Genomic DNA, 27,427 nt, shown 5'->3' on the forward strand with positions numbered 1-27,427 from the left:
GCAGGCCTCCCTGCACCGGCCTTTACTTTTAACCCATGTTGGCAGTAAATAGCTGACTCCGTGTCTGTTGCAGCTGACGTCCACCACTGTCGGCCTTGTCGTTAGTTTGCGGTAGTGAGTCTCCAACACCCCAGTCAACTGTGAAGGAAAATGCTTTGGCCGACCTAGGACCTTGGATTCTCACCCCCAACATGGTTCATCTCACCCGGTGGAAGTGTTTGGCCACCACCATCATGCTGAACATGAGGCCTTGTTTCTCTTTTCATGCTCTGGTCCAAATGTAGACACTTCATTTTTCACTGAATTTGTCTCGCTTGAGACAGGAGAGAATATCTGAATGAGTCCATCACATTGTGTGTGGGGAACAGATCAGAAGTAAATGTCGCAAGTAGAAGGAGTCTAGTCTGTCCGGGTTGGCAAATGCAGGCTGGGATCTGTGATGGCCGGGCTATGCTGTGGACACAGGCCTTTCCCGTGGCTCCCGAGGGCCCAGGGGTCGGAGTGAGAACAGCCTTGCCTGGGTTCCTCCATCTTCGCCTGCTTACTGGCAAGTGTGTCTGCTAATTAGGAGCTCCCACACACCTCGGGCCTTTCAAAACTCAGACCACGGGAGAACCTTGAGTCTCTTCTCCTGGGCCTCCTTTGTGAGAATACAGTGCCTTCTGAGGTGACCAGTGGCAGGAGATGCCTCCCCCTCCAGGGAGCACCCTTTGGAGGACTGTGACTCAGTGCACCATGCTCTGAGCTTGTGGGGTTCCGGCCGTGGTCCCTGCAGAACCAGACTTGAGATACGCTTAGTGACGGATATAACAGAACTGATTCCAGGTCAGGGCTTGGGGGAGGGAACAGTGGAAATTGAATGTGAGCTCAAACACATAGGTGGGTGCTGGGGCTGTTACGAAAATGGGGTGTCTGGGAGGTACCTGCCAGGAATCGAATTCCAGAGTAAATGGCGGACATGAGGCATTTTTAAGATGCCATTTGTCATCCTAGTTAGGACTTCAAAGAGGCACTCGGGTCTATGGCCCTGGGGCTCAGGTGAAGGAGCCGGACTAGAGATACACGTTGGGAGTCGTCATTCTTAGCTGGTGTTCACAGCCACGCATGTGAATTAGATCATCTTGAGAGCTGCAGACTGAGGCTGAGGCGGGGCAGGGCTGTGCCTTGGTTGGAGGAAAGTCCAGACCATGCAGCTTTGGTGTGTCAGTCTGCGGCGTTTGCGATTTTCAGACTAATGCCATTTATCCTTAAGGGGCCGGGGGTTGGGCAGGGCTAGCCAGGAAGAAATCTGTAAGAAGGGTCGTGGCCACGTGTGTCTTGGGAAGATGCAGAGTCTGCAGGGTCCGGGAGGGTAGACTTCTAAGAAGCTGGAGTTGGAGTGGGGAGAAAGTAGTCACACTCACCTGTGAGGGAGGGAGGGAGTCCTTGGGAGCCGCCACCCTACTGGACTCGCTTTCCAATGAACAGAAGTCAATCAGACAGAGGATCTGAGGTGAGAAGAGATGGGCGCTGGGAGGGGAGGCAACCTGGAGAATGGTGCTTGCAAAGTTCTGGAATAGTCTCCCTGAAATTTGAGTTAAAAATACCCAGACTAGTAAGAACATTGATAGTGACTGGGGAGGAAGCAGTTGTTTTTCTGGCCTCCTAATTTTAATGCATGTATCCAGGGATACACAGAAGATTCGGGCAGTCTTTTCCACTGGTTTGATCCTTACCAGGGGGAACAGTGCAAGTTTAAAGGGGGAGAAGGGCAGCGGAGGGAAGCTAGTCAGGCCCCGTGTCAGGAACCAGTCGTCAGCCCTACTTGCGTGTTGCGTTCTCATCCATGCCTCCCAGGTGGGCGGTGGCAGCCCCCTTTTGCGGATTGGGAAGCCTTCTCAGAGGGTTTAAGGAATTGGTCCGTTTAGCGACTAGTCAATGCTGTAGCAGGATTCAAGCAGGGCCTTGTCAGACTTCAAGGGCATGTTCTCTCTAATAACCCCGGTACCTCCCTGTTGTACCTGGATTGGTGAATTGGGTCAGTTTTGGAGCCTTTCACAAAGAGTACGATTTAAGTGCCTCAGGACAGTTTCACAAAGCTCAGTGATCTTTGATGGTTCAGAAGCACCGCAGTGATTTTCGCCCCACAGGGGTAAGGTCTTACTCCTTGACGATGACGTGGTTGCAAATGACGTACAGGTGCAAAACCAGACTTAGCAGCTTCTGAAGGGAAACTCTCCAGTTCTCCCTTGATCGGCTTTCTTCCACGGGATGTAACTGCTGCAGCATAGGTCTGAGCTTTCCATATGGAGTGAGGTTTTGATAACCATAGTTAGCATAAAACGGTCAGATGAAGAAAATCGACGTTGACAATTTATTTTTGGGTTACATTAGTGAAGATATTCTATCAGTTAATGACCCATATATCGAATGAAATTGAGTACAGATCATTGTATTTCTTTCTTTCTATTTAGAGTTCTCTTACAGAGTAAGGTTGCCTGCTTTGGAACATCAGCTCCACCACCACGGCACCTATCAGTGTTTTGGTGTGATTGCATTTACGCAGTGAATGTAATCTGGGCTTCCTCAGCCCCAAACACTCCAGTGCAGAATCACGGTCTGTAGCCATCTCTTAGTCACGCAAATACTTCTAAAATTATATGATGCCAGAAAAGAAAGTGGAGGGAGAGAGAGATTGCCTTTATCAAAGTTCCTTTCTATTCTAACTGCAAACTGTTGTTGAACAGCTCTGGTTTCCTTTGGATATGAATATATACATTTCTTTGCATGTAATCTGGGTTTTGGACTAGAACACCAAGCTCTTGCTGTCCACAAGCCACAAAAATAGTAGCCAAATTGCACACGTGTGAAATAGTTCATAATTTTCTCTGAGAAAGAATCCTTGAATTTGGGACTTGGGCTGTGATTTTTGCTTTTTGCTTCCCCCACCCCTCTTGTAATCTCTCACTCCTTCCCACGAGGCCCCCAAGTGTTCGTGGTTTCAAAGGAGTGGGCAAACACGCAGTTGGTCACCATGTACTGTTGCTATAGTTGGAGCCCTGCCAAGACCTAAAGGACATTATCAGAGAGGACTTCCTGGATGAAATGGGCTCTACATTCAATCGTGGGGACAGAGTAAGGGTCAGCCAGGAGAAGGAGTCAAGAGTGTGGCTCAGGTTGCAGGTGCAGCCCGGGCAGAGGCCTGGAGGCTTGTGGGGTGGGGACCTGGGGAGAGTGCCCTGTGTGGTCCAGGGTGGAGTGTTCCCCTCCTGGGGAGGACCCTGGAGAGTGCCTGGGGTGAAGGGCTTTGGAAGACGTTGGGTTTTATTTGAACAGACACTGGGGGCAGTGAAGGGTGTCAGCAGGAAGAGACCCTCAGGAAAGGTACTTCTGGTTTTGCTTCTGATATTCTACAGACAGAAGGGTTGGGACGGGCGAGAGCAGGTCTGTCTGTCCCTTTGAGACCCACCCCCTCATTCATTTATTCATAACACGTGCACTTCTGTGTGTCTAGGGGAGAGAGGGTGGACCCACATTAGTAAGCAAAATGTATTTGCTTCTTGTGAGCTTAGCAGTGTCAGAAGTTGACTTAGCCTAGAATGTTCTAGGAATAGAGGAACAAGTTGCGGAGGTTGGAGGGAGGGAAGTCTTCCTTGAAAATCAGTCAAAATGATCCTGGAGGCAAGTGGGAAGTAGGAGCAGGACAGGGGGGACCTGGGAACTGGGGTGAGGCTGGGTGAGCAGTGTCGGTGGCGGGGGAAGAATTACACCAGGGAGCCTCTGAAGGGTTTGAAGTGTGGGTAATGTAATCAAGTTTGTGCTTTGGGAAGCCTGCCGTTGCTCTGTGTGTGTGTGTGTAGCGGGGAATAGGGGGAGGGTGCCACCAACTTGGGGGGCAACCAGAAGACCATTCACAGGCTGGGAGAGGGGCGTCAGGGCTGCTTGGGGACTGTAGGGGCAGTGTGGATGCTGGATTCCCTTATGGGGAGGGCTTGTTATCGGGGTCGCCCGAGAGGCGACTTTTGGCTGGAAGTAAAGAGATGGAGGCTGCCAGGTGGACTTTCCTCTTCTCTCCTTCCCTGCCTTGTGTGATGATCTTAGCTCAGCCAACTTTTGGAACAGAAGAGCTAAGTTCCAGGGTAGCCCAGGACTTTGTTGAGCTCGTTCGAATGAGATCTGATAGGATTTAGATTTCTGTTCAGATCGGCATGTTCACTTAGCTAGAAACCTCCAATCATTTCGATTTCCATGGGGTATTTATTCTTGATAAAGATTGCTTTCTTGGTGAGAGGAAATTTAATACAGCTGTTGTCTTTCTCAAAAAAAAATCATATATTATTAAGAAATTTAATATTCCAAAGAATAGCAAAATTTAAAAATGATAAAGTAAGGCTTTGGTGTAGTTTCTTTGGTTTCTGAGCTAATGTGGAGTTAGAGCCTTTGCATTACTTAATAGCACATCCTTGTCAGTATTTAAAGAGCTGTTAGTGAGCACCCCAGGCCCCAACTCTCAAAACATCATTAATGTTTGCTCTGAAATAGTGATGTCATAAAGGTCTTGTTTGCAGAATTCAAACAGTTTGTTGATATTATGCAGCATAGCACCATTTATAAAATAATAATAGGTTCAAAATTAAGAAATTGGAAGATAATTGATTTTTTTAAAGCTGAAACATAAACTTTCTTGTGCTAATGTTGCAACTGGTAATTTTGAAAAGAAAAATCCTACTGTAATATCATCTACGTGGAATACATATATGACTTCCACATTTGAAAAGTAACGGCGCAGTGTTTTTAGAAGTCAGGAGCATTCCAGCTCAGATACTGGCATTGATGGTTGCTGGTTTTCAATGGAAGAGCCTAAATTTGCCTTCTTAGCGTTTTTTGTTGTTGTTGTTGTTGGTTTTTTTTGTAGTGAGAGGGCTGAGTAGTGCTTTGCCAGCATGATTTTGGGGGAATTTGAGGGCAGATGTCGTGTACCAGCAGTGAGATATTTCCATGCGTTTAATTTTCCGGACATCACCAGGGTACATGTGGGGTTTGTGCATGCAGGCTGGGATGCTGCAGGACTCCCTAATCCATCACCGTTATGTCCTGGAGCTGCTCTGGTTAGTGAATAATTTTCTGTGCCTTGGAGGTGAAGTGGTCTGATGCAGATGATCAGATATATACTTAAAGGGCTATTACTTGAAATAAGAGAAACCTAGAAACATGGCTCTAACAATACAGGATGAGGGAGGAGAATTGGCTGAGCTGCGTGCAGTGGGGAGTCTTCTCAGGTGACTCCCACGCCGTGATTCCTGCCAAAATCCGCCCCAGCCCTGCACGGCTGTCCTGCCGAAGCAAGCATGCACTTTGCTCAGAAACGCACTGAATTTCCTTGCGCCTCTGTTTGTTGGCATTTTTTTTAAAAGCACATCTTGCCCTTTGCTTAAATGTCATCCCTGCAAGTCGCCTCTTACACTCAACCTTCTGGACCACGTCCATACATAGTTGCTGAATGGATGAACAGAATGTAGAATCTCCATTTAGTGAAACATTATTCAGACGTAAGAGTGAATAAAAAAGAAAAAGAGGAAAATGAAAAAGACCACCTCTTCTGGGAAGTCCACTCTGACTGCTCAACCCGCCATTTTCCCTTTGAAACTCAATCACTTATGCTCCACTCTACTATTTTTGATATTACTTACAACCCTCTAATAAACTTTAACGTTTTCAAAAAAAAAGGGAGAGATGCTGATACCATTTCAACATGGACGATCCTTGACAACAGCATGTTAAATGAAAGGAAGCAGACACAAACGGCCAGATATTGTTGACTTCAGTGATCTGAAATGCCCAGAATAGGCACATGCAGAGGCGGAGAGCAGGTGAAGGTTGCAAAGGGCTAGGTGGAGGGGGGTTAGGGAGTGACTGCTAGTGACAGGGGTATTGTTTTGGGGTGATGAAGTGTTCTGGAAATAGATGGTGGTGAGGGCTGCACAACCGTGAGTGTGCAGAAGACGGCTGAGCTCTGTCTCTGGAAGTGCCTGTGGTTGGGGGCAGCTTTATTTTCTTCTCACCCTGCACTCTGAATAGTCATCTTGTTCAGTGTCCTTTCTACTAGTGTGAGTGGTGAGACTCAGAGACTTTGCAGAGTCTTGTTTCTTTTTCCCCCCCTGCTGAGTGTAGGCAAAATAAGTTTAAGCCTGAGAAAGTGCTCCATCTGCAGAAATATCTTTCAGTTTTGCATGGTGTAAAAATCTTGAGAGATTTTTAATTGTTGAGGACAGTCTGTGGGGGGAAATAGCCCGTGAAGCCTTGGGGAGACCTGGAAATCCGCGCTTCCCTCCCTGACACGGGTGGAGTATTCACACCAGTTCAGGCAGTGAAGGGCCCAGACCCGTGAGCGGAGTTGACAATCGTGAATATTTACGTGTATCCGCTGCTTCATCTTGGATATTAATTTCAAGCTGAGTCAGTTTGTGGCGGCAGCCTCATCCTACATCAGGAATTTATAGTATCTGCTCTTGAGGTGAAGACCTGACAGAGTTTATTATTTAACAGTCTCCCTTGAAATGATATCTCAGATTCCTTTGTCAAAAGCAAAACAGCAGTAATACAGACGTCCTTTAATGCCAATATGACCTGGAAAGGGTTTAGTCTCTCTGCCTCAGTGGCCTTATCTGCGGGTGGGGAAGATGATAACAGTGTTTCCCTCAGAGGGGCTGGTGAAGGGAGAGTGAGGAGCACAAAGGGAGGACTTACACGAGATGCTCATGAATGACCGAAATTAGTGCTCTGAGCCTGGTGAGGCCTCAGGGGCAGAGATGTCAGAACAGAGCATTCCTATGCAGAGCTAGATCCGTGTTGGCAGCTGTTATGATCAGTATCACAACTGTGGGTTATCAGGTAGATTTAAGACTTGGTAATATGAATTCATGAATAATAATCGAAGACTAGACATCTCAGATTCAGTTTACATAGTTTTCAAGATTTCCTCTGAGAAATGGATGGTTTTTTCCCCATCTTAAATCTGAGATGAGTCTCTAAAAAATTCTGTATTCCTCCATCTTTTTGCTTTAATTCTCCATTTCTTAAAAAAAAAGTTTTTAAATTGATTTAGTGGGGACTGAACTGAGGGCCTCATGCATGCTAAGCACATACTCTCCCAAATGAGGTATAATCTCACTCCTGATTTTTTTTAAACTTTTCTTTCTTAGTATTCAGAGTTTAGAGGCCTCTAATTCTTTTTCTGGAGACTTGTCCATGAACCTGTAAATCTATAATTAATGGACAAAACTTGGTTTTTTTAAAAAAATGAATAGAATATTCTGCAATCCATCAAAAAGGAAATGCTCATTGGCTTAAAATGTTTCTCCTTTAAGGTGATTTCTCCTTTTTGGTCTAGCTCAATTTATTAATAGACATCCTCATCATCATAATGACCAAACTCGCTCTGAGTGGACACCTACCTAAGGCTAAAATGCTTTCCTCATGTTTTACTTCATAGCAGGTGTTTGACGGTAGGTATCAGTGTCTCCTTTTTTGCAGCTGAGGGATTGATAGATGGAACAGCTTGTCCCAAATCACACGCAGCTGGCGGTGGCTAGCTCGGTGCTGGAACCCAGGCTGCACAGGATGCATTCTTAATTGCTGCTCTAATCAGCCTCCCATTGAGTGGTTACCGGAACGCCTGTGACTCCATAAATGGCCGATTTTAGCGATCTCAGCCTGATGAGGGCTTCAAAGGGGAGACACCAGTGAGAATGTGAGACAGAGTGGCATAAATTAAAATTGTACATTTTCACAGATGTTTAATTCTCAGGTAGTTGCATAAAAAGTTATTTTTTATGTATTTTAGGGCTCTGTAAGCACTAAAAACAAAACAATAATAATTATAGTGCAAAAGAGAAGGGGGCTTTGAAAGTCCAACCATTGCTAGTGATGTTACTTGCTTTTCTCTAGTGGCCCTTATTGACAGAAATACTTACAAAGGCTGAATTTGTTTTATGTAGTCTAAATATGGAAGAAAAGATTGTCAGTGAATATTTTAAGAAAATCTTTATTCTTTTCTTTCCTGATGATGTATATATAAGTTGTATTCATGGCTTAAGTACATTTCCTCATTTGTGAAATTTGAGTAATATCGTTTAACTTGTCTGACTGTGAGAGTTAGTAGCCTTGTATACAAAGAACCCAAGAGGTGCTTAGTAAAAATGTGCTGTCACAAAGGCAGATATTTTAGAAGGATCAACTCTGAATACTAAAGAGGGTGACTTATTACTGATGCATATTTAATATGTATGTATATGATATATATGAATATGGCTTAAAGTAACAAGGATTCATGTATTTTTTTTAGTGCACTATGAAGTTTTAATGAACTCTGTATCATTTTAGTGAGACAGGGAGTAGTTAAATTGCCTTAAGCAGACGACCTTGAAGATTATTTACACAGAATGTGTATTGTTAGAACTCAGATGTCATGTTGCCGTGTAACCATCCACTCAGACATTTAAATTCGTTGGATTCTGACCAGATGCATTAAGTTTAGAAAAATCCACATTGATAATTTTCAGGGAATAAGCTTCTCTCTTTTGTGATTAAAGAAAATTTTGATCTTTTTTCCTGCACTCTTAACAGGTTTAAAATATCAAAACACTGATTTGACATGTAACTTTTTTAATAGAGAGAATAAAGCTCATGCTGTTTTATTATGTAAATAAATGTTTTTGTACTTCAACAAACATATGATTTCCTGGCTTTTTGAGAAGTATGTTGCAAGATACTTAGATAACCTACTTTCGGAAAAATACAGGCGCGACTTTTATGAATATAGGCCTAGTACAGATCTGTTCGTTTTTGCTATAGTGCAAGACATGTGGCCTAGGAGAGATTTGCTACCGATTGCAAGGAGGACAGATCCCATGTCTCAGTCTCCCCTCCTGTAAAATGAAGTGGCAGGACTGGATTCTTTCCTCTTCAAATATGAGTTTCCATGAGCCTGTGTCTTTTGTTTATATTCAGGAGTATTAGCAATATCAGATTAAATACTGAGTTACCCTCCCTTCCCCCGAAGCAAAGTGCAGTATGTGCTAAAGAAGCTTTTAGTTATCTGATTCTCGTTTCTGATCCTATAGGCAATTTTTGTGTTGCATGCTTCTTGGCGACCTGGAAGGTCTTTTTACCCATAGGTGGCGCTTGTTGCACCTTCTTACCGTCTTAATTTTCCTGTTTGTTAAAGAAGGCTTAAACAACGTTATTTTGTTTTAATATCTTTGCTTGATGCTTCAGAATAGCACAATGTCCATTATGTCTGTCTACATGGAAAAATTGTTCTGCTTATATCTTAGTTTTATTCTGTCATCTCGCTGTGAACATCTCAGACTTGCTGTGTAAACAATGGCAAAATCGGACTTTTCTTCCAGTGTTAGAAAACAGTGAGCCGGGAATTTATAAAACAGCTAGTAGCGGTCTCTGGAGCACATTAAAGCTGAAAAGTGTACTGAGTTCCCTGAGTATTGACCCCGCCGCTGTGTGTTAATTGGTGGTAGGAGATTTGGTACATATACGTAGGGGTGTAGTGTTTTGAATTGGGTTTGCGTGCACGCGCTGCCACTGAGCCACGTGAGCCTGAGTCAGTTCGTTCTGAGTTTTTCCCTCGTCTGTGAGATTGGGACGTTGGTATCTGCTTTGTAGAATTGTGAGAATTAGAAATTATGTAAAGTGTTTACCACAGTGGGTATGTCAAGAGGGCTCATAAACTTTAGCTGCTGTTTGGTGTGAAGCCATCATTTTATAGTCTTTGGCAATTACTAAGAAACAGGAAAATAAGGAAAGCTGGTTTTATGCTGAAAGTTATTTGAGGAGTTTCCATAGTTCCTATAAACATAATTAAGCATCAGAAGAGTCAGAACTGTTACACAGTCGCCCTGAACGAACGTTAAGCCAAAGAATTTTTTGTTACTTCATATATGTTGGGGCCTAAGGGGATCCAATACTTATATGCATGTTGTCTCCAGCAGCCAACTGAGAGATGACAGAAAAGAGTAGGCAGGCAACAAATGTCTTCTTTGTTACTGATGAAGCCACGTTCTCCATGAACTTCAGGGCTGTGGGAAAATGCGTGTCATGATGCTGTGTCCCAGAATTAGAGACTCACTCTGTCCCAGGTAGCTTTGGGCCACAGCGAGCCTTCCCTTGAGAGGATCTGCCCCATCATGCACAGTGCTGTCCTGCCATGGAGCTGAGCATCCCGTGTGCTTCCCAAGTGTGGCCAGCACTGGAAGGAAAGGAACGGTTTCACATACCCTGCTTGTCTCTCTGGACTCACACCTCACTCTGTTAGTGTGATAAAGGCTAGCTGTGGGCCATGGGTCTGTGGTGTGGAGAAGCACTCTCCGTGGCCAAGAGGAGTGGGGAGAAGGCATCCCCTCCCTCAGTTTAAACAGGCTGTGGTATGGAACAGAAGGTTGCTCCCCAAGTGTTTATAAAAGGAGAAATAATGATTTACTTTGGGACTTAGTCTAGCCAGGAAATATAGAAGATGATTAGAAAGGAGACTTGTAAATCACTTTAATATTAAATTGACATTTGTAGAGCACCAATAATTTGCTACATTCTTTTCTGAGAGTTTTACAGAAATGAATCCTTCAATCTTCTCAACAATCGAGTAAGGAATGTTTGATTTTCATCCTAGTTTTACAGTGTGGAAATTGAGGCACACAGAGGGTAAGTAAGTTGGCCAAGGTCATAGAGCTAGTAAGTGGCAGAGCTGGTATTTAAACCCTGGCTGTCTGGTTTTGAGGCTCCCAGGGATGGGCTTTGGGTGTTTAGAGGTATCTGCATCCCTGGATCTCTGTACCTCTGTGCATCAGTTTGCCCAATAAGGACAGGGAAAGGAGATTTACACAGGTGCTCACTGTCGTGTCTCAGCCACTGTCCACGAAGAGTGCACCGTGATTAGCGTTAATTGTTTTCCAGGCAGTAGATCTGTTGGGATAACAGAAATTTAGTCCATTGAATTAATCTAGAAACCATTCCTGTTCTGCTTTGTCCATGGTTGCCATGTCACTGCCTGCCCGTGATTAGGCCGTGGATGAGAAACTGTACTCATGGTTGAACTCTGATATTTCAGTCTTGTTGATAGTTTCACATATTCTGTTACATTAATAAGTTAAGTTTCTGGTTTTCTTGCATCAGTGTCTCGTGAGTTTGGTTAATGTGAAACCAGTCCATGGGAGCCCAGGGGTGCTGACGGTATAATTTCTGAGCACGTTGTGGCACTTCTACACTTGCAGTCCTGACGAGGATGTCCGCCTTCCTCACTGATTTCTCCCAAGAGCAGTTTCCTCTCCCACCCCAGTATGTGAGGCTGTAAGCTCTCTGAGTAGGCCAGTCAGCGGACAAGTCCACCAATCAGAAAATGATGAAGTACCCGGAAGTGGGTTTAAGAGAAGAAAAGGGCTTCCAGGTAGTCCGATGGGCTGTTCGAGTCCATTTGGTGAAAAGCTGTTCACTGTCTGTGGTTGAGCTGATTCTTTGCTGTTGAAAAGTCTGGATTAGATGAAGGGATTTTTAAAGCAGACAGGAGTGATTTCAGGTGGTACGTCCACACCGGTGAGAAGTGATGGATGACCGCCTGTGTGAGGCATAGACAGAGTCTTACAACCTTCATAAAACAGCTTTAAAAGCTCTTCCATCTGAGTGCACTTCATAAGGTGTCCAGATCATCACTGGTCATGCTGAGAGGGCAAATAACTGATGATGGCATAAAGGACACGGAGGCATCAAAAAGATCTCAGTCATGTTCCCTGTTTAAAGGATGTGGCACAGTGTAATATATTTGAGCTGGTTTTTCACTGAACAATTTTTCGTGTTTTCTGGGACTCCCAGCTCCCAAAGTTTCCACGCAGCTGCATGTCCCCTCAATGCAGCTCTGTCAGCACCTGTCCTGGGCTGACGTGGTGTCACGTGGAGCAGGATGGTCAGTGTCCCTGGCTCCTCCGAGCTCCGTCTCCTCATCCGCTGTGCTGGGCTTCTCATCCGTGTCTACTTAGAAGGGTTGCTGAGAACCACACGTGATGGTTGTCAGGGGTGATTTGTCATTGTCCCTGTGTTTGACATATAGTCAGTATTCGATAGAAACACATGTTTTTTATTATAGTTCTGGCTTCTACATTGCAGTGGTTTTTAGTCTGCATTTTTTTTATAACTTTTTTCTTATTTTTAAATAAGCACTATTTGGGGGGGGGATTAATGGGGATTGAAGCCAGCACAATTTGTGCATGCTAAGCAGGTGCTCTACAACTGAGTAATACCCACCCTCCTTGTCTGCACTTAAAAATAAATATTGCAATACACAAAATAGCTCTTAAACACCATCATGGGACCTATTTTCTGTATAGACAATTGAATACATATGCTATTTCAATAAGAATAAATGTTGGGACATACCTTTCTGAATCTGTTTACTTGTTTAAAAACGATCATATCTAGTGATAAACACGATTCTTTGATCCAGTACTTCTTAGGGTCTGCTTTGACATCATTGGAAATTACATTCTACAGAGAAGGCAAATTGGGTCTCGTTGATATTTGGATGATTTAGCAGATGATCAATTCTTTCAAAACTTGACAGTTTTGTATTTTAAACTAACTGCAAAGTTATCTTCTAGAAGTTGGAATTCCTAAGCTTGTGAAGTGCTCAGTAATTCAGTGTGTATGTGTTTGTGTCTGTGTGAACGTGTTTGTGTGTGATTTCAGGAAGGTAGAAATAAATTCCATGTAGCCCTCTGATACCTTCTTCCTCCAGTTCAAGATGTAGGCATATATTTACACAAGTAAATTGATATTCTTTAGTCATTTGACATATTGGTGGGAATACGAGGTCCTCACACTTGTTTCAGAAGTGTTGGGGAGCATCAGGTTTGAAAACAGGAGGGGAAAGAGGCAGGGAGGCCCTTCACACTTTGTGCAGGATTTGAGAAACAGTAGCTTTTCTTTTTTCTTCTAAAGCAAACTGGCGCTGAATTGTAACATACTATTACTCAGAATTGCTTTTCTGATCAGATACAAGTGCCTCAGAGTTTTCAAGGCAATATGAATGATGAAATCCGTTTTAGGAGTTATCTTTAAAGTAGTGTTAATTTTCAAGTAAAAGGCTATAGCCTGTTCTTTCTTCGAAGGGTAAAAGACGTTCTCATTGATCCAAGTGCATGATCAATGTGCTTAGTTTCTTTGGGGTTTTTTTCTTTTTTCTTAAGTGCTTGTTTCATTGTGGTTTGAATGAATGTTTAAAATTTCTGAATTTTGTTCTTTAGAACATGCTGATTTATCAGAACTGTTAAAAACCTGATTGATCTTTCGTCTTTGTTTGGAGGGGCACCCTTTTGATTTCTGTTGTCTGTTAAAGAGGGAAATTCTTCCTCTAGCCTGCAGATCATTAAGTGAATGGTTTGCAGTGTGCCTTTAAAATTCTTTGAATGCTTTGAGCATGCTTGTCTAGTGAATTTTGAATTGACTCATAGTATTGACTTTGCTTTGATTCTGTGGCTTTTGCTCCTCTCCACAAGAATTTGAATTCTCTGTTGCATTTTGTATATGTGTTCTTAAAAGGGGAAGAAATTTTACATTTTTTACAAAGGTGGGTTTTCCTATCCCCTCTGAATGCCTTCTGTAATTGATACAGCGAAAATCTGTTATTGCAGTGCTTAATTATTTCATAAACTAATTTTTGGCTTAATCAGAAGCAATGAGAAAGAGTGATAATAAAAAATATGAAAACCTTCCTTCCTTTGAAGAATAGAAATCAGGTGGTCAGGCTCACGCATGTTTTGTGCTTGACACACTTACTTTCATATCATTGTGTATAATGATTCAGAGATGGAGTTGCTTCAGGTTTTACAGATTTTTGTTTTAACATTTTTGTTGAATTCTTTCTCCAGGCTGATGTTTCCTGTTGGGTTTGTGGAAAGCGTAGAAGGGAAACAAATTCTTTGTTTTAATTTCAGGAGGCCTGAGTTGCTGATGAGAAAAGAGTTGAGGGTGGGCTGAGGAAAAGAATGACACTCCCTCTCCTCCTGGCTGAAACTGATGAACTATGAAATCAATTAAGTGTATCAGTATTTGAACAATAGAATTCAGTGAGCCCAAACTGGCAAGTTATGCCCAGTGGAAAGTACTGAATTCACCTGCAGAATTAGGTGCTTTGCCAATTAGAAGCAGCTTAGAGCAATCAGAATAATTAGTTCATAGGATGAGATATAAAAGAATGTAATATCTTCTACTTGTGAAACTTTTCTTTGTTAAGTTGTGTAGAGCTAAAATTAAGTTTCAAGCGCCAGGAGTTAAGAGTCTGGGTGGTTCTGTGGGATCGTTATTCAGGGATGTGTCTAGATTCTGCTAGAGTGTCTGAAGCTGGCAGGAAAAGACACAGAGCTAGGATTTGTTATCCTAGGGTGTCCTCCATAATGGTTCCATATTGGTTACATGTGGGAGCCCAAGATTAGGTTAAGAAATTGTAACAGACCCCAGCAGCATGTCAATGTCCAGAAGAAAAATGTGTGCTTAGTAACTGCTTTGCAAGCAGGAGCATGTGCATCCTCACTCTTGTCTCCTTGCCTTAAAAAGCAGAGACAATGCTTTGCTTGCATAGTTGATGCTTTAGATAGCACTCTGCTCATTTCAAAGCAAGGACCCAGGCCCTCAGGTATAAAAGCTGGGCTTGTGTGCTTTTAGATAGTCTATTATCCCCAAAACAAGGACCTGGCTGGTCTCGTGGTCTGCTTTGTAATTCACATATCTAAAGAAAGTATCTTATTCCCCTCACCCCATGACTTCCGTAAAGATACACTAAGCCTTTGTACTCATTGTGGATTCTACAATCTCTGTCTCCTCCCGTCTTTCCTCAAGTTCCTACTTACTATCACACAACTGTTAATGACTTTTTACTTTCGTTATACACAGTAAATATAGGAGCATTTTAGAGGCTCGTGGAGTTGGCACCCTACTCTTTCTCTTTTTCTGGACTTTTCCCACAGAGTTTTGAATAATCATTCCGTGTCGGTACGACTTCTGCCAGCCATAACCCACAGTTCCAGGTGAGAATGATGCAGGCATTATCTCTCCTACCCAAGGGAGAGAGAGAAGAGAATTGAGATCTGCTCCCTTGTGGTCCCTTCATTCCCCAGGGCCACTCCAGTTCACCTGCAGCCTTCTGGCCTCTGCTGTCAGGGCCTCTGTCCCAGGACTGACTGCAGCCATTTTTTCCCTTGCCAACATTTCCTCTGCCTTTCAGAAGTTGGTCTCTTCTCTGCAATTCAACCATGGCAGATGTGATGGTGGTCAGCGTGCTGGTGGGCAGTCACCTGGGGACTCCCAGGAGCCATGCTGATTCTCCTGAGTCTCTCATTCGGGGTTACAGAACTGTCGAGAACTGGAGGAAGCCCATTCACGCGAGGGCAGCGCAGCATTGCATCACTTTCATTTTATTTTTGGAATTTCAGTGGAGAAATTATTTGTAGCAAACTGTTCCAGTTTTTTGGCTGACTGCTTTCCTCACCACCATTTCCTTGTTGGATGTGGTGCTTGTTTTAAGAACCAGGTTTTTCTCTGGTTATTTCTAGCAGGTGGGCTTGCCGAATCCTTGATCTGCATTTGAAGCAGAATGCTTCATCTTGATGTCAAACTGATTTTCTTCATTCTGAATATTTCGTATACACTCAGCAACTGTTTCAACTAAACTGCTCTTGTGCAATTTCGGTTAACTCATATTTGCTGATCTCCTGCTTTCATGCTGAGGGCAGTTTCTTCTTCCTGTAATAAAAGTTAGCAATTTGCATCTTCTATGGGAAGGTACTGGCCCGAGGTACTTTTGTTCTTAACAGTTTTAATACAATTCACCCATTAAAATTTACACCGGTTTTTACTCTATGCCAAGAATTGTGCATCCCAGTCAATCTTAGAATATTTTCATCCTCCTAACAGGAAACCCCGTATGCATAAGCACTCATTCCCATCTTCCCCATCCTCCCCCAGCCCCAGGGAGCCACTCTTCTCTCTCTGTGGATTTGCCTGTGCTGAACATTTCATGTAAATCGAGTCAATTCTTGTAAATGGAACCATCTATTGTGACTGACTTCTTTTCACACTGAGTAACGTTTTCAATGTTTGTCCACGTTGTTGCCTGGGTCAGTACTCCATGCTTTGCTATTGCTGAATAATATTCCACTGTATGGATGGGCCCTTCTTTTAACCCATTCATCAGGTGATAGGCATTTTGGTTGTTTCTTCTTTTTGGCTGTGATGAATAATGGCTCCGTGAACATTCCTTTAGGAGTTTTTATGTGGATATTAGTTTTCAGTTCTCTTACGTGTGTGCCCACAGAGCAGAATTGCTGGGTCATTCAGAAACCAACTGTTCAACTCTCTGAGGTCCTGCCAGGCTGTTTTCCAAAGTAGCCACGCAGCGTTACATCTCACCAGCAAGAGCTGCTATCTCTGATTCCTGTGTGTCCTCATTTGTTCTTGTTATTCTTTTTTTAAATATAACCTAATGTAGTGAGTGTGAAGCAGTTTCTCCTAGTGGTTTTGACATGATTTCCCTTACAGCTAATGATTTTGAACATCGTTTCATTGTGCTTATTGGCCATTTGTATATTTTCCTTGAAAAATACCGTTTCGGATCCTTTATTCATTTTTTAATTTAGTTGTCTTTTTTGTTGAATTGTAGGAGCTCTTTTTTATTTGGAGATACAAATTCCTAATCAGATAAATTATTTGAAAATATTTTCTCCTGAGTGTTGTTTTTTCACTTTCTGGATGGTGTCTTTTGAAGCAAAGTTTTAAATTTGATGAACTCAAATTTATCTCTGTTTTCTTTTTTCCTTGTGCTTTTGGGGCAATATTTAAAATCTGAGGTATTTTGTTTAAAATTTACATATAAAATAATTTAATTCTTAGGACCGTCCTAGGAGACGGGTGCTGTTGTTGTCCCCAGTCTATGGATAGGAGGCTGAGATGCAGAAAATTTCACTGACTTATCAGTGTCAAAGCTACCCAGTGCTGTGGGAGTTCAGAGCCTCATGATTGTCCCCAGCATCTGTGCTCTTCACCACCATGCTCCACTACTGCCTGGAATCGTTAATGATAAAGTCTTTCCTTTTTTGGTTTCTTGTTTGTTTGTTTTCTCATTGGGAACCTCATCTCCTCATTTTCCTTGCAGAGATCAGTGTTGGTTTATTTTAGGTCTCATGTAGGCAGAAGCATTGCTATCAGTTAACTTCTTTATTACTCACTCTCCGGTGATGATTGTTGCTATTTGACCTAATCAAGTCTTGCTTAAGTCTTTCCTGCTCATGACACTAGCAGCAGAGTCATGACTTACAGAATGCTCAAAGAAGAAAATAATTGATTGATTTTATTTTGCTACCTAATCAAACCAATCAAATAAAAATCCCTGTGTTGACACAGACGGTAAGCCCTCCAGAATAGGGTCACTGTCTTCCTTGTGTTTCGTTTGCTTGGTCACAGTGTCTGGATAGTGACTTGCTGTCCAGCAGTTTTGTGAGGATACGGTGCTCGTGAATCATTGTAAGGACAGAATTTTGACAAAAGACTGTATTTGTCATTTCACGAGGGAAAAGATAATATAGAAATACTGCTCAGATCTATTTTAAAATTAAATTTGGAATGTTGAGAATTGTTCAAGAAATCATACAAAAATCTTTTTCACTTCTTTTAGATCTATCTTAGGCACATTATGAATACATAGCAGAGTAACTTATCAAGTAGATTTGACAAGAGGGGTGTATTATTGATTATCTGTATTAGTTGAAATATTCTACCTGGGAAAAAGTAATCAGTGCCCATAAATGAACAAATATGTTTGTATTTCTATGCAACATGGGAGCAGACTTCATATGTTTCTATATAATATATATGATTGTGTGTTTTAATCTGTCTGTCAGTTTATTTATAGTTTTTCAGCAATGTTCTAACTTTAGAATTCTTCTAATAAAATCACCCCCGATTCTAGCGCAGTTTGTACTGTGTATCCTGTCTTATGCATGGGATTCCACTGTCTCCTCTGTGAGGAATTTCCTCCCCTACTGAGGTAGTAGCAGAGTTAAAGGAACTGTGATTTCTAGGCCTTTGCTCTCCTTGTGTTTGCATTTGGCTGTCAATCGGGAATTTCCCTTTCTTGAATTTTCATTGCTCAATTAGAATTTTTGAAAATAAGTGTTAATATGTTGTATTTGTCTCCCTAGAAACTTGATGTGTTTGTGCTTTTCAGTTTTCAATTTCTTAAAAATGTAAATGCACTCTTGTTTTTAAGTAGTCCTTTTTCACTAGATATTTGTTTACCTCTTTATAGTTTAAATACATTTTTTCCAATGAATGAATCGGTGTGCATGTTTTAAAAGATACCTTACTTTTTATTTTCCTTATCATAACAATTATATTCATTCTAGAGAATTTAGAAAATAAGGATAAACACAGTAATAACTTAAAAATGGCCTCTAATCTCACCTAGAGATAAGTTGTAAAGTTTCAAATTGAGAATTACAAGTCCTCTCATGTTGTTCTTCTTTTTCAAGATCGTTTTGGTTACTGAGACCCTCGAATTCCCATATGAATTATAACAGCAGCTAATCAGTTTTTGCAGAGGAGCCAGCTGGGATTGTGATCGAGACCACGTAGAATATACGGATCACTCTGGGGAGCACTGCCATTCCAAGAGCACTGTCTTCTGATCCAGTAATGTACGTGGCGTGTCTGTCCAGGTATTTAGGTCTTCTTTAATTTTTTTTCAGCAATGCTTTGAGTTTACAGAATATTATTTTACTTTTTTTCTTTGCCTTTATACTGAGAACATGTTTGCAAGGTACCGGGATCAGAAGTGTATTTTAGCCCTGCCCCTTGCTGCCAAAATGGTCGCTGAACTCTTGCTTTGCCTTGTGTACAATCTTGCACAAAATAGGACCTCAGTAACTCTCTCTTGAATGAATGATTATATGATTGTAGGATGATGCTTGAGAGTCCTTGTGATGATTTTTTCCTCCAGCCTTTCCCCAATTCTTAACTATGCCCTTTCTCTTTCTAAACTCCAGCCTGGGTTTCAGCCTGCCTGTGGCATTGATTTTCCCTGTCTGTAGACTCTTCCTTTCACTGGTTCAAGATAATGTTTCATGTGGGCTGTGGAAACTTGCTAGATGTCAAGAAAGAGCAAATCCATTGCATGGTAGTATTTTTACAGTGTCGTATTTTTATCGATTGAAATTAAATCAGGCTGACCCCCTGAGCCCTCCCGTGAGCTCTTTTCACTTTCCTACATCTGATACTGCTCTGGTTGCTACATGTGCCATTCCCACAGCCTTGGTTTTTGGGTTGAGTAAGTCATCATCAGTGGAGCCCTCTCTTTAAAAGATGAAGAGAACATTGTCTCCTTCTCCCTGGTTGGGGACTTGGATGAGATGAGATACCAGATAAAGAATGGAGCTCCACCTCATTCTGACCCCCGCTCTTTCCGTTCCGTTCTCCAGAGGAAAATAGTACAATTCAACAGTATAAAGATTGATTGTGAGCTAATGAGATAGACAAGACATCCGATCATTTATTAAATATTCTTTCATGCCAGAAACAAATGTATTACACACACAAAAATCACACAAAGCATGATAATATCGTGCTTACAGACGTGTGTCCGAGTTCGAGTCCTGCTCTGGAGTGACCAGTACTGTGAGATGGAGAACTGGTAGGACGGCTTAGGCTCTCCAGGACTGGTTTTCTGTCCTGCAGTGATGGGGCTCGCTAGGCTTCCTTCCCCCGTAGAGGTGCTGTGGGGTGTAACTGTCACGCGTGCACAACTGCTCGTTCCTCCTAAGTGCAGGAGAGCATAGCTTTTGCAGTGACGGCTTTATAACAGCCCCGTGTAGACTCTCAGTGCTCCGAAGGGATGCCTTGTGGTTTGGAGATGAGATTCTCATTTCTGTAAATACCCAAGGATTGCGGTATTGAGCCCTGCTGATTTGAATCTATTCTTTAGAAAGTACATATTGTAGATATATTTTTCAAGCATGTGTGATTTTTTCTTTTATTATTTATAGTTCTACCCTCTCATCTCTTGGTGTGACTTTTCATGGAATCCAGGAAACAGTCCTAAGCTACCTGCCTCTTCACTCTTCTCCGTGGTGGTTTCCTTCCCTGACTAGAAGAGGGTTTTGCACAGGAACTTTTATTTGTTCCCCTTTTCTTGGAGTCTCTCTTTCGGTCTGCCCATCTCTCATCTGTCCATCTGTCCATTTATCTACCCACTCATTCTTCTGACTTGTTCCAAAAAGCATTATAGGCAGCTTACAGAAGAACAGATACCAAATAAACAGGTAAGAAAATGGGGCCAAGTTCAAAGTGTGAGGCTAGGAGGCGAGCCTGTGTGAGGGTTGCAACCGTGAGACACACGCCTCTGCCCTGTGACTTATAAGATCGACAGCAAGAGTGTACATGATGCTCCCAGCAGACACAGGCTAACAGGGTTTGTGGGAGATGCTCACTGGCTGTGAAATAAATAAGTGGCTCATGAGAAGCCCAACCTTTCCAGCTACAAAGGCTTAGGGGAATATTTTGAATGTCTTCCAAAATCAGGGTATTGCATTGTTTCTTATGTCAGAGTTCTATGTATAGTTGGTTACATTCTATACCTGGAAATTTCTCCAAAACTCCTTACCAAGTGAGTGCCATTGCTCGGGAATGGGGTGGTTCTGCTCATTGACGGGGGTTGGCCAGAAACCGAAAATGACAGCTTCAAAGGAGCCTGGGATTTGTCAGTTATGTTTTGGCAGTGCTGTAGATTTCAGGAAATGCTTTCACACTTTCTTTCCATCTGAGGCGGCAGCGTGCTCTCTTAGCAGCATCAGGAGCTCAGAGCCACGGGATGTTGGGGGCTGACTGCACTGCCTTCAAGACAGCCAAGCTAGTCACTGCAGGCTTGGTCCTTTCACATAGTGCATTTCATGTTCTTTAGTAGAAGGTTTCAACAGGGACTTAATTCACTGGGTTAATTAACATTTAATAAATATGAAGCTTTGATGAAAAGACGGTTATAGGCGGAGTATAAGTTGTGAACACTTTGAAAACGGTTTCATTACTGAAATTTCAGTAGGGAAGATACACAGTTTATCTTATTTATGCCTCTCTTTTAAAGTAACAAAGAAACAAGACAGAAAAGGCAGAGGATGATTTCTGTTCTTCCTCTCGGCTTGCAGGTGCCCTCACATCCAGTGGCATCCATCCAGACACCAACACTGACACTGGCCATGCTCAGAACTGCCTCAGCCCTGAAGACACAAGTGACAAATAGAAGGGGTCCCCGCCCTGTTACATCAGGTGCTCTCACTTTTTGGGTCCTTATGTAACTGCACGGTGTTAATCAGGATCGCCCGTTCTACATTGTGTGGCGCTGCTGCGGTGTTTCCTAGTTATTTGTTTCTGTAAGTACTCGTGTATTATTCTCCAATGTGTGGTACTACACATCTAAAAATGCATTTTTCAGATGAAAAATAATGTATATTTAATATAATAAGTCTGAAAAAAGGGACAAAAAAGGCTATCCAGTTCCCACTACTCAGAAATAATAATTAAAACTTTAACATCTTCTTTCTGTTCTTTTCATCAGTGTGTATCAGCTATGTCATAAAAACCAGTGAGCACTCTGTGCTTGTTTACTGTGTGGAGACCTCCATTTTCCATTCGGCTTATTACATGTTTTTCTACAATATTCTATCTCCCCTGGTATGATTTTTAATGACCAGTATAGCATTATGTCTTGTGGAGGCATCGTCCATTTTACTTCGGGCTTAAATAAACTTTTAAATTCCAAGTGTACTTAACTGAAATACTGAAAAGAGACCTGTGGTGGTACCGAAAGAGCCCTACCTCCCTTCCCCTTATTTCCTGAGTGTAAAAGCTGTTGCCAATGTGGTGTATATATTTCATGACCTTTATGCCTATGACATATATATATATACCCATACATACATACATACATATGAGAAATCTATGTATATGTGTGTATATATGCTTTTTTGAAAAATAAGGCCATACTATATGTTTTCTGCAGCTCGCTTTATTCACTCAGGGGTATATCATAGACGTCCTCCCACTCCAGACTCACCCGGTCCTTTCAGATAGACTGGAGGGGTCTCCTGATATGCAGGTGTGGTCTCTTGTGCAAGGACACCTTTGGTGGGAGAGTGCTGTGGACAAGGCCCTGGGCCACGGGGAAACGCCGGCCCCCTCAGTGCACACAACTCGCCGTGATTTACCGCATCATTGTCTTGATGGTGGACACTTAAGTTTTCTCCATTTTCCACTGTCAGAAAGGATGTTTTACTGGCATCTTTCTTTAACAGACATTCCTGTGATCTTGTATGAGCATGCCTTTAGTTAATTCTTCTGGAAATTTAGTCCCTGGATGTGACATTTACGTTCATCACAGGCTACTTTCAAGTGACTAGAAATTCCTTCTCCAATGTGGAATGAAAAATGTAGAATTACTTATGTAACCAATTCTCTATTGCTGGATATGATTTCACTTCAGCTTTTCTTCCCACCAGTGTAAACAGTACATCTATTTGAACTGAGTTTTTTTCTAAATGAAACGATTCCTAGAAGTGGGGTTGAATCAGTGTGTACACACGTTTTTCAGAGTTTACATATCCATTGACATGTCATCCTCCAAAAAGGTCGCTCACAGTTTTTTCTCCCACAGATGGACACTAGCTACAATATCTTTTAAAAATATTTACCAATAAGATGAGCAAAAGTGCTTTTTCATTGTTTTAGTTTGCATTTGATGACCAGTGAGGTATTGAGCATTTTTCACTGATTAGCCATCTGACTTTTGAAAAGTGAATGATCCATTTTGTCCTTTGCACAAATTTAAGTGAGGAAGCTTCTTTTTGCTTTGTGACAGCTCTTTGTATGTTATGAACATTAATCCATTGTCTTCATCAACATCTATCACAGAGTTTTTCCTTGTCATTTCTTTCGTTTCATTTTGTCCAGTAGGTTTATTTTTGTTGTGGCTCAAAATATTCTTAAGATAGTAAATGTCTTCCTTTTGGGTTTTATCTTTGTTATTATTCTTAGAAATACTTTCTTATAATGGTATAAATCTCTTATGTAGGTTTATTTAATGTCTAAGATGGAGATGATAATAGTACTTGTTATAGTGAGGGGAAGTTGAATTAATTTGAGCAAAGAGTTGTATTTGCTGTTATTAGTATTTTAATATTTACATCACTATCTGTAATTTTTTTTGTGGTCATTATGACAGGAATAGAATTTGTTCTTTCCAGGTGATTCTCTGATTGTCCCAGGACAATTATCGAATTCATACATTGCTCTTTGATTTGAAATCCCACATGTATAAAATACTTATGTAGACTAGAGTCTCTTTTTGAGCTCATGCTTTATTTCTGTCAATCTTACTTCCTTACTCCAACGCTATATTTTACATATTGTAAAAATTAATTATTATCTGACAGTGTGAATTTTTTTTTTGTTCTTTTCTTCCATCCCAAAATTTCTTGGCTATTATTATGATTTTATTATTCCTGAAGAATTCTAAAATATTTTGTTCAAGTTAAAAAAAAGTCAGATAAGAGTATTCATGGGAATTTTATTAAGTTTTGAATTATTTTTAGGAGAACTTCCATATTTACAAAACTGTTTTCCTCTATGTAATTTGTTGATGTCTCTACATTCACACCTCTTATTTACCCCTCAGTACAGTCCTGTAGTTTTCTCCATGTACAACATGGGCATTAATTTTGAGTTTTTTCCAGATTATTGTTGATGTTTTTGTTAATTTTGTAAGTGAGAATTTTTTGCTATTATATTTTTTAACTGTTTAAACTGACACCTAGGAAGGCAGATTCGGTTTGTAAATACTCACTTTGTAACAAATCATTTAAAATTGTAAGTACTAATTGTTCCAGGATCCTTTCTTTTGTGTTTTTAAAAATTTGTTTCCAATATTATCAAAATGGTCATAGCTAAGAAGTATAGGTGTGGAGACAGATGGAGAGAGGTAGTGTGGCTCATGTACAAACTGTGAGCACTTTCATGGCTGCCTTTAGGCTGGAGAAGCCCCAGAAGTGCCCAGGTTAGACCAGGGGTGGCTTTGTATGCACTTGAAAGCCAGCTTTCCTACCTGTATGGTGAAGCCTGGTAGGCGTGGCAGGTAGATGATCAAGGTCTGATCAAGCTCATTGGCTGCACAGAGCGCTGTGTCTGTGAGAACTGGAGTCCATCGCCATGGGAAATGCTTGGTGCCAGGAAAACTGCAGGGGAGCTGGGGAGTCTGTGTGTTAAGGATTTTCCAGTCCTGGGAGTGGGAAGATCAGACTCTGCATTCAGATCTGAGTTTGAATTCATCCTCTCTTATTTACTGGTCCTCTGACTTTTGACAAGTTATCTACCCTCTTTGAACTCCTATTTTCTTATCTCTCAAAATAGAAGAATTACGGCCTGCTGCTAGAGTGTTTGATCAGGATAAATGATTTGTTTCTATAAGATGCCACGTACAGTCACAAGCTCAGTGAGAAATGGGCTGTCACCTCTTCATCTGCAACTCAGTGCTCGACAGGACATCGGGGCAAAGCCAGTCCGTAATTTGTGATGCAATTAGGAACAAAATTAATGCCTTGCCTTTCACTTGCAGTAATCTTACTCCTTTGCTTCATTTACTTCTTTCCTCCTTTCCTTTCCCCTCCTCCACCAAAAGATCCTGAGACCCTCTCAGAACACTAGATTAAAATTACTTTAAAGGGTGTCTCATCCTCATGAAATGAAAGTAACTTAAAAAAATCTGTAGAGATCCCAGACGTCATTGTATTTGATTTACACACACACACGCACACCCACCCACACACACAATCAGCCTACCTACAACTTGCTGAGGGAGAAGGACCAATTTTTCTGAGTTTTCATTCACTGAGCGTGAGAGCAAAGTCTCTTACGCAGACTTTCACCTTGCTTAGTGCATGGGGTTTTTAATTGGATTTCTGCTTTGTGGCCATAGAACTATTCTTATAGAAGAGAGGCTGTGGAGACATAGACATTCTGCTGAGATATTGGTGTCAACATATTTGAGTTGGAAAGGACTTAGGACAGCATAGAGTCGTAACTTTTTATGGGTGAGAATCCATGATGGTGTAACTTGGACAAGAACCCGGGTCTTCTGTCTTCGTGTCCAAGTGGATGAAGTGGCAACAGGGCGGGAGATGGCAGGGATCCTTCTTGCTTGATTTCCAGGGTCTTGCTAGTTTTCACTGCTCAGCTGCCTTTAGTTTAGGTCCATGTGGCCTCTCATGGGAAGGTCACTCTGTCCTGAAAGACTGAGTTTCTAATCAGCAAAAAGCCCTGGACCCACTCATATTTCCCAGAGTTTTTCTGCTGTCTTGCTGACAGTTTATATAAATGATACCTAAGAAACTACTGGATATAAAATCCTTATTGTTATCATTTGCCCTCAAGTTCCATAGGAATGGGGTGCTGTCTCAGGCTGTCTAAGGCTAGATCTGAACAAAGATAGGGTGATAGGCTGTGCTGCTGGACCCTCCCCAGTCGAAAGGGTTTTCCACCTTAGTTTTTAGAATCAGACAGATGAGTTCAAATCTTGCCTTTACCAGTTATTAGCTTTGTGAACTTGGGGAAAAAACTGTACTTGTTTGTGTCCAATTTTCTTTATCTGTAAATAAGTTCAGTATTTATTTTAGGGTTTTTGTTTTAGAATTGAATGAGCTAATTCCCTCATTTATACCTAAAATACTGATTGCGTGGTTCTATGCTGGTGCCTTGGTAGAAGATTACTGAGGGACTCAGCAGTGAGAATGCAGGTGGGGGACCCCTGGATCATAGAGCTTATATTCCAGGATATGCTTGTAAAAGATTGGATGTGCAGCGGATTTTTAGTAAAACTACATTCTTTTCCTTATCCACATTGATTGTGTATATATCTTTGTACAATATATGAACAATTTTTTATTGCAATTTAAATATCTTTGTAGTATTTAAATTATGTAGCTATAACAAAATACGTGAAATAAAATGATTTGTCATTTATTTTCTTTTCAACATGCAAAACAAAATAAAATAGAAAAGATAAAAAGGTTTTGAAGGAGTAGAAATAATTTTATTTCTGTGGAATCAATTCCCTATGTTAGGTTTTTTAGTTGTGTTGTTAAACAGCATATAAAATTGATAGGTTTTGACTTCAGTGTTGATAGCTAGGTGAGTGTAGTTTCTTTTTGTGGTTGTCTTTGATGAATTATTTGCACTAGATCATAAATGATGTGCATGTTACATATTGGAAACGAGGAAAGAGTGGAGACATACTACCTCCAATGCAGTCATCTTGTTACCAAGTCGAAACTCGTACTGCTTGCTGTATGACAGGCTAATAAATCGGGAGATTGAGGTGTTGGAGCAAGGAATAGTGACTTTATTTGAAAAGCTGTCAGACCCAGAAAATGGCTGAATGACATACTGGAGAACCGTCTCCCCCAAGTCAGAAATCAGTCCGCTTTTATACTAAAAAGGGGCGGGGATGTGGTTGGTTGTTGCAAACTTCTTGCGGTACGAATTGTTTCTCCTTGGAATTCTTTGTTCTTGCAGCTGTCCACGTGGGTCAAATCATGGTGCCACTCAAAAACCTCCAAAAAAAACCAAAGTTGATTTTCTATTTTGCAACTTGCCATCTCAACATAAGTGCAGAAGAGTTAACATCGTGAAAGCTCAGAGCCCGGAGAATAGGCTTTCCTGGATATTTCAGGCTAAAGGCAACTTTCTCTTACAAAGTCTGAGCCTAGAAAACAGCAAAGGTTTAAAGCCAAAGGAACAGATCTAACATGCAGTCAAATTTATTCTTTTCTATTATAATTTCTTTTTCCACCACATAAATAATTTTAGTAAGAAACATGAGCAATTTTTTTACTTTTGCTTCTTAGTAACGGATAAGTGGGCCAAATACATTTATGAGAGCAGGGATGCTGCGCGGGCATTGGGGTCACAGCAAACTCTTGTTGGTGTGGTCGACTCTGCAACATGTCTGATGCCCCGTGGGTGTTGGTGAGGGACCCCATAACCAGGGGCTCTCTTCAGGAACCAGCATATGGGCATTGACATCTGGAGACCTCTTTTTCAGCTGCCGGAAATTTTTTCAGATACTGTGACTGAAAAACCACTACAGCTGGTGATAATTAGGGAATAAAGGAAGAGGAAAAGGGCTTAGATTAGATTAGAAGAGAAGGACAGAATATCAGGGAACCTGGGTGCTTGGCAGTGGGTACTTGGGAGAGAGGGGAGCAGAGGTGGGGAAGGGCACGGCTCTGGAACCAGCTCCTGCACCTGTCCCAGGGCCCAAGTCACACAGATTTTAATTGGCCCAGGACGCTCTCCTGTC

General features: G+C 41.7%; 1 protein-coding gene across 30 annotated transcripts in view; it reads left to right on the forward strand.

Moving 5' to 3' along the window:
• The window catches only part of LOC141579332 (uncharacterized), a 147,208-nt gene that overhangs the window by 94,452 nt on the left and 25,329 nt on the right, over positions 1-27,427 (forward strand). For 29 of the 30 annotated variants that reach the window (XR_012510491.1, XR_012510493.1, XR_012510483.1 and 26 more), the window contains 2 exons: positions 18,561-18,746; positions 21,225-21,449. The gene's annotated coding sequence lies outside the window, so the exon portion shown is untranslated. The remainder of the gene's footprint in view (positions 1-18,560; positions 18,747-21,224; positions 21,450-27,427) is intronic. The other variant, XR_012510482.1, reaches the window with a different exon arrangement.

This window comes from Camelus bactrianus, chromosome 12, assembly GCF_048773025.1.
Source record: "Camelus bactrianus isolate YW-2024 breed Bactrian camel chromosome 12, ASM4877302v1, whole genome shotgun sequence".
In the NCBI taxonomy this organism is placed as follows: domain Eukaryota; kingdom Metazoa; phylum Chordata; class Mammalia; order Artiodactyla; family Camelidae; genus Camelus; species Camelus bactrianus.